At 42.1% G+C, this 12,266-nt stretch overlaps 1 pseudogene; it reads right to left on the bottom strand.

Annotated features, from left to right (window-relative positions):
• LOC117555598 overlaps positions 1-12,266 on the bottom strand; it is a 34,785-nt pseudogene that overhangs the window by 17,876 nt on the left and 4,643 nt on the right.

Raw genomic sequence — 12,266 nt, 5'->3', positions numbered from 1 at the left:
AACCAAGAGCATGATTCAAAGCATACAATTCAGCTTGGTACTTTATCTTCTTCTGTCCCAACCTCCTCTGTGTATTTATGCAATAGATATAATAGTTGTTCATGCATTATATATAATTGTATTTTCATTTGAATCCTGCAATCTTCAAGTGCTAAGTATTAAGCCACGCTAGAGTTCATTCATTTGCTCCTCAAGGGCCTTAAGAAGGCACGTCCTCCACGCAATGATAAAGACTGCCTCTTAACTTTGCACCCGTGCAAAGGTTAATGTATAAGTTCAGGCAAAGGGGTTTCACTATACATTGATAAACGTCAGATGCAGAACACTGTTTTCTTTGTCCTTTATCTTCCATGCTGAACTTCTCGCATCATTGCCCTCTGACACATGGGTCGGCACCCATGTTTATTCGATGGCTGCAAACCCAACGACGAGGGTTCTCCTCCAAGCTGAGTGATCTCTGCCTAAGCTGCGACCTGCCCCCAGATCGCTATTCCCACTGTTTAAGAATCTGCACAGCCACAACCGCAGCTCTATATCGGCCTACCTCAACCCTGAGTATCCTGGGCCGTCGGTCATCTTCTGCCCACCAGCGCTATATCATGCCTCACATGAATGAGATCCTTGCAGCACAAACAACCATGAGCTCTTGCACTACTCGATGATGAGTAAACGTTCAAAGATGTATATCTGTAGAATTCTGCTATTGCATACCAGGTGGTTGCTGGGTTAGATTATATTTATTTCATTATAGTATATTCCCCTCATAGCTGCATGCTTGGAGGGGAAAGCTCATTGTCGCTGCCTTAAAGACCTAGACACAGCAGTCTTGATAGGTAGTATATTCCCCTCAAAGCCGCGGTGCTGGGGGGGGGGTCGGCACTGGTCACTTCCAGGCCTTCACATAGCAGTCACTAGGTAGTATATTCCCCTCAAAGCCGTGGTGCTTAAGGGGGACGGCTTTTCGGGCTGTTCCCGGGCCTTCACATAGCAGTTTCACTTAGTAGTATATTCCCCTTAAATCCGCTGTGCTTAGGCCACATGGCAGCTCGCCAGACCCTCTACTTATCAGTCTTACATCACCAGCGTCAGGCTCGGGCTACGCAGTTTTGGGGGATAGTATCTAATCTCCATGCAGTTTTGGGGGTTAGTTATTTAATCATCACTCATCGTGCTATGTATATCTATGGAGTGATGATGCCCGAGCCTAGTCGCCAAACTTAACTATATGCTGCTTCTAATAAACATGTTAAAGGAACACGTGAGTTGTCTGACTGAAATGGGGCGAAGCCTGCGAGCTAGTTCAGGCAGTCAACTCGAGCACTTGTGCTGCATTCATACATAACGCCCCCTTGCCACTCTACAACCAACCAAACAGAGTCTCCTTAATATGCCGCTCTATTTAACCTGCAGATCTCTCTCCATGCATTGCTTGCTGCTGCTACTGCTGCAGCTACCTCTACGTCGATGCTGCTTGCTGCCCCACCACCACCCCAGCTTCCACCTGTAGGCTCGGGGGTTAGTTATTTGATCATCACTCATCGTGCTATGTATATCTATGGAGTGATGATGCCCGAGCCTAGTCGCCAAACTCAACTATATGCTGCTTCTAATAAACATGTTAAAGGAACACGTGAGTTGTCTGACTGAACTGCTGTACTCTGGATTGAGGTTGATAGTTTCGGGCCTCCAGTGCAGAAAAAATGAAATGTTTGCAGCGAGGAAGATAAAAAGCTCCATACAAGCCAGAGACTCGCCAACACAGGCTCTCTTCCCTGTGAAGAGACACACAACCACAAAAAACAAAATAAAATTGCGTTTGCGATTGTTCATGGGCAATGAGTCAGGTTCTAGCAAAAAAAAATGACACACCACACTTACACAGAAAACTAAAATTATTAAAATTCCTAGGCATGCTAAGGGTTGATGTATCAACTAGTGGGATGCCATGTTTTACCTGCAGCAAATGGCATGAAGGAAGGATTTTTCTTAAAGTTGTCATTCTGGTCCAGCAAGTGCTTTGGGTTGAAGGTCCAGGGAGTCTCCCAATGCTTTTCCTCTTTCAGCACAGAGTGGAGCAAAGGAATAATAACAGTGTCTTATTAAGACATGTGAGAGATATGTTAGTGTAATAAAGAATTGTCTCTGTCATTGGATATGATATCTTGGGATGGACAATACCTTGGGGATTGTGTAGCCCCTGAAAGAGATGTCATGGAGTGCGTAGTGAGGGATGCTGAATGGGACAATGTCCAGAAAGCGCTGCACCTCATGGATGACTGCATCAGTAAAGGGGAGGGACTTCCTGTTCTCCATGCTAGGACAACGTTGTCCAATCACAGTGTCAATCTCATGCTACATTTTCTCTGTACGGGAACCTGTTTTTTTCCCCACTCTTACTAAAGGTAAATACAGGATTATAGGTGTGAGTGGAACTGGTTAAATAGGACTTAGTTTCCTGTTGGGCGACTTAACCTGTATGTCTGGATATTAGGGCTGAATTCACGATACTCTGCTTTATGGTCATAGAGTCTCTTCATATTTGCCTGAGCACCAGCTACATTTTTCCATTTCCACCGCTACATACAGGCGATGACGAAAACCATGTACATAGTCCACTAAGTTCTTAGGTGGCTCACTCTCAACCAACCCATCCTGGAGAATAGCCAACGGACCATGCACCACATGCCAAAACCAAATCATTAGGGCTGAATCCTGTACTTTCCTGAACGACTTCCCTGGATGCCAACATGGAAGTCCTTCCTGAACAAAGTAACCCTGGGCTATGTCTCTGACCTTCTCTGCCGGCAACAACTCAGTCCACAGAGCAGAAAGAGATACATCGTCCTTCTGACTCCTCACCCAGTCCTCCTTTGACACAGACGAAGGGAGATCAGGCTGTGAGACCACATGTTCAACATTGCTTTTGCTACACTCCGAAACAGGCGGGTCAGCAGACATTTTACGGCTCTGTGCACGCGTCACAGCACAAACTGGAAAAAAGCTCAGAAACTGCAAAGCTCAGAAACTGCAAACCGCTCTCATCTTGCTCCCCAGATGCCAACGGCCTGGAAACCACCACAGGCGATGGAACACCAGCCCACACAGCACTACCAGTGAGATCGTTGCTCAAAATCATATGTACCCAATCAAGTGGCAATGCGGGACGCACGCCGATAGACACAACTCCCTGCACCAGCTCACAATCCAGCACTATTGTATGACGTGACACAGGAATCAAGCCCATCTCCATTCCCCTCATCAGCACAAAATCCCTCGTCTCTGTCTCTGACGAAAAAGGCAACACTGACTCAACAATAAATGAGTATCTAGCTGCTGTGTCACGCAACACCTTAATCGGAAAATACTTGTCACTACCGACTACTGATACAACGGCTTCCGTGATGAACGGCTCAAAACCAGAACCCACATCCGGGTCGGCACAAACCGAGAAGTTATATTGGCATAAATGCTACAAAATACACAAGAGAAAATATGTGTTTTACTTCTTAATATTTTGAATAATTTAACTACAATTATTCCAAAAATGTTATCTGCCATAGGTGCATCAAGAACATCTTGATGTACCTATGGCAGATAGGTACATCAGAGGTATTGTGAAGGGATGTTTAATTGGATAAAGAGGAATTTTAAGAGATTCCAGGATCAAAGTTGTATTGCGCAGTGTAGTCTTGGGTTTCTGAAACAAAGCAAATTGTCCAGTCCTACCTGATTGCCTCCGATGAGAAAGCTGTCAATAAAGTCCCTCGGTGAGCTTGGGTCCATTGTCTCTTTGTGCTTTTGGATCTGCATCAGTGTTCATTTTGGCAGCTGTTTTTGATTTAGTCTTAGTCTTTAGACGAAAATGGTTATTAGTTTTAGTCACATTTTTGTCATTTCTATCCTTCATAGTTTTAGTCGACAAAAACTCAAAACGTTTTAGTCTAGTTTTAGTCGATGAAAAATTACATTTTAGTCAACTTTTAGTCAAAATGTTTTCTCTCTTTAAACCAATTCAGTTAGGAAAATACAGGTTTCTGAAATCTGAATCAAGGTGACAGCATCAAGTGTTGAAATTCGTACAGCAACATTTCACTCTCTTAACACTTTACTTGTGTAATATCTAGGGATGGGTATCGTTAAGGTTTTCTACGGTACTACTAGTCTTATCGATACTGCTTATCGATCCGGTACTTAAACGGGATTCTTGTATTTACTTTTTGTTATTTTTTAAAGGGAAAAACTAACACATTGTTAACCGAATTCATTGCTTTATTTAAATGTGAAATAAATGAAATATATATAATTATGTTAAAATATTGTACTGTACTTGAGTAAAATGTTGAGGTACTTGTACTTTACTGGAGTATTTAAATGTGTTGCTACTGTGTACTTCTAGTCCACAACATGTATTTAATAGCTTTAGTTACTTTACAGATGTGGATGAATGATGTGAAATCTAATCAAGTGTTAAATCAGACTTTAGTTCCACCTGGAGTAAATTCACAAGCTAGCCTGCAGTATACAAAGTCCTTCAAACTTGAAGGACTCCAGCATGTGTCCCTTCTGAACGCTCCATCCCCGGCAGATCTCTGTGTGCCGCTGCAGCATGTCTGTTAGCCCCACCCCCCGCACACAGAGAGACACAAGGAGATCGCTCTTCTGGAGTGAAGAGAGCGGAAATAATGATATTGCAAGTTAGAAACGTAAGATGCATTTTGACAGACAATACGGACAATTGGGGGAAAATACCCTGCATTTTGAATGTCCGATAGTCCACCATTAACACCTTAGACTCGTCTCGTCAACGAAAACGAAATATACATTTCGTCAAAGTTTTCGTTATGAAGAATCTATTTTTAGCTCGCCATCATCTCGTCTTAGTCATGAAAAAAAGGTCGTTGACGAACATTTTTCGTGATGGTTTTCGTTGACGAAATGAACACTGATCTGCATGGAGACAAACCCTCTTCACTCTTCAATCTGGGCAAAAGCAGTATTATGGCTGCCGGGAAGATGCTCCATGATGCGGGGAAAGACGTTGTACACCTGTATCAGGGAGGCAGACAGTACACTGAAGCTTTGTTTCACAGGGGATCAAAATGTATTTAGTTTGTTGCGGCAATCATTTTGAAATATGGCATGTTATTTTTAAGCTGCATTCACAGGATTCGAGCCTCGTCTTCATACCTGACCCCAGGGACTACTGCCAAATTTCAGTGTATCTGAGATTATCTGCAGAAGAGACAGGAACTTCTGGTCTTCAAAGCGTTGGCCAAACACCAGTCATCAGATCGCATTGGACACGCTGAGACTCAACAAGAAGCAGGGGGGGGGGGGGGGGGGGGGGGGGAATTGTATACGTTTATATAAATATATGTGTGTGTGTATATGTCCGCATCTGTAGCCTGTTATTGTCTCATACCGCAGAGGCAATTAATTCGGTTAACAATTTGTTAGTTTTTCCCTTTAAAAAATAACAAAAAGTAAATACAAGAATACCGTTACCACACTGTGAATGAATTACAAATAAATATATAAGTCGTCATGAACACATCTGTCCATCAGACAGAGGGCTGCTGTGCCTCCTGTCATCATTGATGGACGTCTCTTTAAAATGACCGCTCAGAGGAGAGGAGTTCTTATTTCTCTAACCGCCTGCTGCTTCCCCTCCTCTCTCCTCGGTTCCCCTCCTCATCCTCCGCTCGCATCTCCGGTGGGCGGGACTAAGACACGAGGATAGAGTCGAGGAGGGGAAATGAGAGAATTGAGAAGCCTTCATTGTGTTGGCCAACCCAGCCTCACAAAAAAACGTGTAATAACTACGTTGGTCCACAACTTGGGACGTAGTATTTCTACAAAAACGCCTCTGAAATTGTAAGATCCCTACGTTTTTTCTCACCATTAATTTCCAATGGCTGGCGTCTATGTCACGTGATCTTCAAATTTCTCCCTGCAGAAAAACAAAACATGGCCGACATTCGTTTTATTCTCGGTGGAAAATGGCTATTTTAAGGTTAGTTTGGCCATTAAAATGCATTTTGATGTCATTTGATGTGAGAAATATGAGTTGTTATTTCAGATTATGTGTGCAGTGGATGTACACGATCTTTAGTTTGCTAGTTATTACGAAGATTACTTCAGGAAATTGTGTCCATTCAACGTTTTCATTGTTACCAAGGTGGTAGGGACGCTGCTATCGATATTATTTATGTTATGTTGTGTAACTGTTTAATGGTGTTATCTTTATTGCTACCCCCTTCCCCGTCAATTTATAGTGTTGGTCCACAGCGCAAACGTATTAGTTTAACAAAATCCGCATCTAAAATTGTGGCATAGATACGTTATTTTCCCCTGTGAAATTCTTTATTTACTCAACAATAACACATAATTATCCGTGTTTATTTATTTGTTTGATTAATAAACACAAGTTGGAGTCCGTCAGGACCGAGGGTCGGAGCAGCTCATTTGCTTTAGAGAATATTACACCCAGAAGTAAGTATTCTCTCCGCTTCGCTTTCTTATTATACATCCATGGCTTCGCTTGACAAACCCATAGACAAACCCTGTGATAGTCCTCAAGCTCTGTGATTGGATGTTTGAGTGTGCTCCGAGGGTTACACCGAGCGTCGAACAACACTTGAAATGGGATGGAACCACGGCAGACTGTCCAAAACTGGATTTGAACGGGTTAATTGATAAGCCTGAAACATGCACTTGTCAAAGTTCAGAGGCACATTTTGCAAACATGGCAGTAGCCATCGATCATCTTAAGATAATATATACTTTATTGATCCCAAGTTGGAAACATTTGCATTACATCAGCATGTGTAACAGTTGTAAATATGCAGTGGTGTTTATTTGTAAATCATTTAGTATAATCACACAAATTCTGTGTTTTATATTTAATAATTCTGTGTTCTTTATTTATTGAATGTTCAATACCTGACAAGGTCGGAGATGAACAACTTGGGTCGCAGGTTCCTCAACAGTGCATTACAAGACATCTATCAATATGTGTGTATACCTCCACCATTACACTGTCATATTCTACACATTTCTTATACTATCTACATCTTATAAGTGTATAATACATATGTATAATATCAGTTAAAATAAGTGCTTCAACATAGTTAACATTGCTGGAGGTATACACACATATTGATAGATGTCTTGTAATGCACTGTTGAGGAACCTGTGACCCAAGATTTTCATTAATTGCATAACTACACCGTAGTTGTGTATATGATATGTAAATAAACCTTAGAAAATCTTGAAAGGGATGTGCAAAATAGTCATTATATACAGTCTTGAATTAACTATTAGTAGAGAATAACGAGTAATGAATATACTTTATAGGGATCCTATTAATATCTAATAATAAAAATAATGACATTCAATAACATGCTTTAACCACTAGGTGTCCCTTTATATCACCTTTATGGTGTAAATACAGCCTATCTACCAATTGGATCAAATATAAAAGTCAGCCGAATTAGTGTTGATACTACAAGGAGACGTATTGTGTGAAAAGAAATGTAAGATGTTGTTTAATTGCTGATATATTTATGATCCACGTCACGTTTTCAGTTTTGGCCACAGGTCTTCCAGTTTGTCTAGAAGTCTTCTCATCAGGGCTCTATAAATAGAGAACTACGGCAGATATGTAATATTTAATGCAGCCGAACCGTGTATTACAATGCTGTTATGTGATGACTTTCAAAGAGAAAAGCAAGCACACTCGGAATAAAGTATTATTATTTTTTTTTTAAATGTTTTCGGTCTGTTTCCGTTATTTGTTAATGACGATGTGCTCTGAGATGTGAGACTGGAATTGCACAGGGGAAAATAATGTAGGCTATCTTTAGATGCGGATTTTGTTAAACTAATATGTTTGCGCTGTGGACCAACACTATACATTGACGGGGAAGGGGGTAGCAATAAAGATAACACCATTAAACAGTTACACAACATAACAGAAATAATATCGATAGCAGCGTCCCTAGCAACCACCTTGGTAACAATGAAAACGTTGAATGGACACAATTTCCTGAAGTAATCTTCGTAATAACTAGCAAACTAAAGATCATGTACATCCACTGCACACATAATCTGAAATAACAACTCATATTTCTCGCATCAAATGACATCAAAACGCATTTTAATGGCCAAACTAACCTTAAAATAGGCATTTTCCACGAGATTAAAACGAATGTCGGCCATGTTTTGTTTTTCTGCAGGGAGCAATTTGAAGATCACGTGACATAGATGCCAGCCATTGGAATGAATGGTGAAAAAAAACGTAGGGATCTTACAATTTCAGAGGCGTTTTTGTGAGACTGGGCAGGTCAGAACATCCATTGAGAACTAATTTGACCTGCCATTCAAATGTTTTTCAAATCCCAAAAAACTGTTGAAGCTCACTGTGGATGTTTTAGAGCCAGCTTTTTTGCTTTATTTGTTGATATTTTTTATTGAAATGCTAAGTAAAAAAGGCTATATCTTTGGCTGTCGCATCATTATAAGAAGTCCACCTGCCTACCTTACCTATGGTGTTTTTCGTTGGATAGTATCAATATCCACCAAACCAAACTGAAGGTTCACTATTTTAGCCTGTTATGTAACATAGTCTGTGTTTACTTTGCACCAACTGCCATCAAAAAGAGATAAGGCTTAAAGAGTGCAGCTCAAGCAAGAGAGATGCATATATCCAAACAACTGAACAATGCCTCCACAGTCTCCCACAACAGCTGAAAACACACCTTTGAACATATTTACGCGGTCCCTTAAAAATGTTGGCTCTCCTCTTGGATCCACTGTTCCATGCCTTTGCGTCCCATCCCAAAGTCTCTTAAGGTTGTCAGTGTGAAATGTTGAAGTTGGCGCCAGCGTTCCCCGTTACTGATCCCCAAACCTGACAAAAGGAAATGGTTGTTTTGTGACAAACTGAAGCCTTGTAGATACATGTAAATACAGAGACATTCAGACCTATAACCATTAGGAAATCATTAGTCCCATGACAAAGACAAATTATTTGAAGTGATTTGTGTTACCATAACCATTGGTCGCTTTCATCAGAAACGGCAGTGGACCGCAGTGAAGTCATCTGCATGGTCCACCAGAGCCTCCTTCTCTGCATCGTATCCTACCAGAACAACCGTCCGCTGCCAGCCCAGGTACACTGTCATCACAGGACCGTAGGTTTCACTGAACTAGAAAAACACATTAGGGTAAAAGCTGCAAATGAATTATTACTTTTTTAGTGCAAGTGTTTCCTTGTGATCAAAACAATCTGTTTGAGGTTATGCAGAGACGTCGTCTCTCATTATTCTCAGATTTCACAATGTTGTCTTACCTTGAGAAAGCTTTTAAAAGGTGCATTTTTGTCAAGCTGTGGCAGGTTTCCTACTAGAGGAAGCGCATAGGGTCCTGGAGGCAGACGATACTTTCTTCTGTTTTTGACACTAAACAGCCACAACAGAGCTACGATCAGCCATGCCAAGATCACTGTTCAGTCAGACAACTCACGTGTTCCTTTAACATGTTTATTAGAAGCAGCATAGTTGAGTTTGGCGACTAGGCTCGGGCCTCATCACTCCATAGATATACATAGCACGATGAGTGATGATTAAATAACTAACCCCCCGCGCCTACAGGTGGAAGCTGGGCAAGCAGCAACGACGTGGAAGTCACTGCGGCAATAGCAGCAGCAAGCAATGCATAGAGAGAGATCTGGCAGGTTAAATAGAGCGGCATACTAAGGAGAATCTGTTTGGTTGGTTGTAGAGTGGCATTATGTATGAATGCAGCATAAGTGCTCGAGTTGACTGCTCGCAGGCTTCGCCCCATTTCCCCAAAGTCCACAATGCTCTTAACACTTTGTCCTCTTGAATCTCTGCTGCTCGACAGATCTCTCTTATGCTTTAATCCTTTCATTGGAGTTTATATTTAAATGGGTGTCATGAGCAAGTCTAAAGTCTTGACCTACAAGTATCAAGCAAGTCCCAAGTCACTGTGATGAGAGTTAAGCAAGTCAAGTCATTGCTCAGGTCAAGCAAGTCAAGTCATACAAAATTCTGATGAATAAGCCCAGTTTCCGCATTTAAATCAGTTTAAAATACTGTGGTTATGAAAATGGATTCAACCCACACTATGATCTTCATTACATACACAGTTAATCATTTGAAATCTAATTTAGACCGATGACAATCATATTAGATTCATATTAACCCGAGAACTGCAGACAATATAGCGAGGACTCAAAAAGTCTGTTCAAAAAGGCAGAATTCCAGGTAAGAAAATCATATATGGCATTTGCCATTACACATATTTAATTTAAATTTCTGTTAACACTAGAACCGCCAACAGCGTCAGCACCTACATCCGGCGCGCCGGATTCATTTTAGAAGTGGGGGGGCCAAAAAAGTGCGTGTGTATGGCCCAATCCCAAACCACGCCCTACACCTACCCCTACACCTACCCCTACACACTCCCCCTCCGTGACGGAGTGAACTCCGTGGAGTGACACATGAGGCTCCTCCTGTCAGATGGAGGGAGTAAATACAGCAGCAAGCTTTGGGACGGCCTCCCCTCTCTCCGGCAGAAAACAGGAAATGCCGTAACTGTATGTAACAACGGTTTCAAATCAGCATCTCTTTGACAACAAATTTAAATTAATAACTCAAATAAAACTCCAAACATCTTTCATTGTGTTACTTTTTTGTAAAGCTCTTTTAGTTTTAAACCTGATGTTTATAAACTTCTTAGTTTTTGCAACAGTCTGTAAATATACACAACTTTATAATAAAATGCACACATTTACCTTTTTCTAGAATAAACACAGGTATGATCATAAGTTAAAAAGACATGAGGTTATCATGAGGTTGTTAACATACTACAGCAAACTGATGTTTGCTGGAAGCCTGGAACTACTTGTAAACAGCGTGTTTCCTGACGGACACACACAGCTTTGAGTCCGGTCAGGTACTTCTGGCTACAGGTGATGCAATTCATGAAACTTATTTCAAGAAATGGACATCAATTATTTATTTAACCGAACCAAACAACAATTCTTGTGAAAAGAACGTATAACAAGCTTGTTAACAGTAACAAAAGCTGTGATGTTGTGTAATTAAAATCACATGACTAAAATGTCCAATAACAGATGAGGGTGGAGCAACCTTCAAACAAATGTCCCACAATACAAAGCAAAACAAAAATCCCCACGTAGCTAAATCTAGGCCTACTTCATCTTCCTAGATTTTGCCAAAGTAAACCTCCCTTCGCTCACTGGCAAAGCAGAAACTCCGGAGCACTTTTTTGAGGTCCAGGCCGTCGGTCAAATCTTTGTGGAGGAAGAGAAGGTGATTTAGCGGCGCTCGGACATAGTTGAACGAAGGAACGTCTTCAACCGACGGAGGCTGAAGCTCCGCTCAGCTGTTGCATTGGACATCGGCACAGTGAAATACAGCCGTAGAAGCTTGTCCACTTCACTGAAGAGGGATTGCGTGCCTCGTCCCTGTGCCGCCAACATGTCCGCGATTGTGGCCACCTTTGTCACCTGAGTGATGGGTCTTTCAGCGGCGGAACTGTTGTGTGCCTGCAAAACTGCTGGAAACAGTGACAACTGGGTGGACAGCCGTTCCATGTCAACATCACCTGTGTACATGTCGACCAGATTTTGGGGGATGTTGATGCTGCCGAATCCCGGGGGGGTGTTTACTGCTGTGAGGAGTACCTGTTCCATGCTCATCAGCAGAAGCAGAGTGGGTTGGTTAAACCTGCAAGTCAGCTCAGAAGTGAGCAGGTCAACTACCTCAAAGAACTGGCTCCTGAAGTAGTCCTCTGGATTTTCCCACTGATGAGGTGTATCCCCATCATCATAACGGTGTGGAGTGCGCCGCCTGGAGGAAGAGCCGGTGCCTGGACCAGGTCGTTCATGGTCGTTCTTTGGGCATCTTCAAAGATGCTGTGGAATGCCTCTGTGGACCTCAGGTTTGTGTAGTGTGTCTGGAACATCTGCACTGCTGACTTAACTGTCTCTGCTGAGAGGTCTTTGGACTGGAGCACCCGAGCCACCTCTTCCGCAGAAGAAAACAGTTTAAGACACACTTTCAGTCCAAAGAAAACACTGAATTGAGTCATCAATGCCTGCAGCCCTGGTGCCTTTTTGCTTGCTTCTGTGTTCCCCCCCATTCGGATTATTTCATCCAAAGTGTCGTAGACAGCTTCATAATTGGCAAGCAAGGATTTGATTGCACTGCCTCTGG

The sequence above is a fragment of the Gymnodraco acuticeps genome, unplaced genomic scaffold (assembly GCF_902827175.1).
Source record: "Gymnodraco acuticeps unplaced genomic scaffold, fGymAcu1.1, whole genome shotgun sequence".
Taxonomy (NCBI): Eukaryota; Metazoa; Chordata; class Actinopteri; order Perciformes; family Bathydraconidae; genus Gymnodraco; species Gymnodraco acuticeps.
Note: the sequence above shows the minus strand (reverse complement) of the source record. Positions and strands in the feature narration are given on the sequence as shown.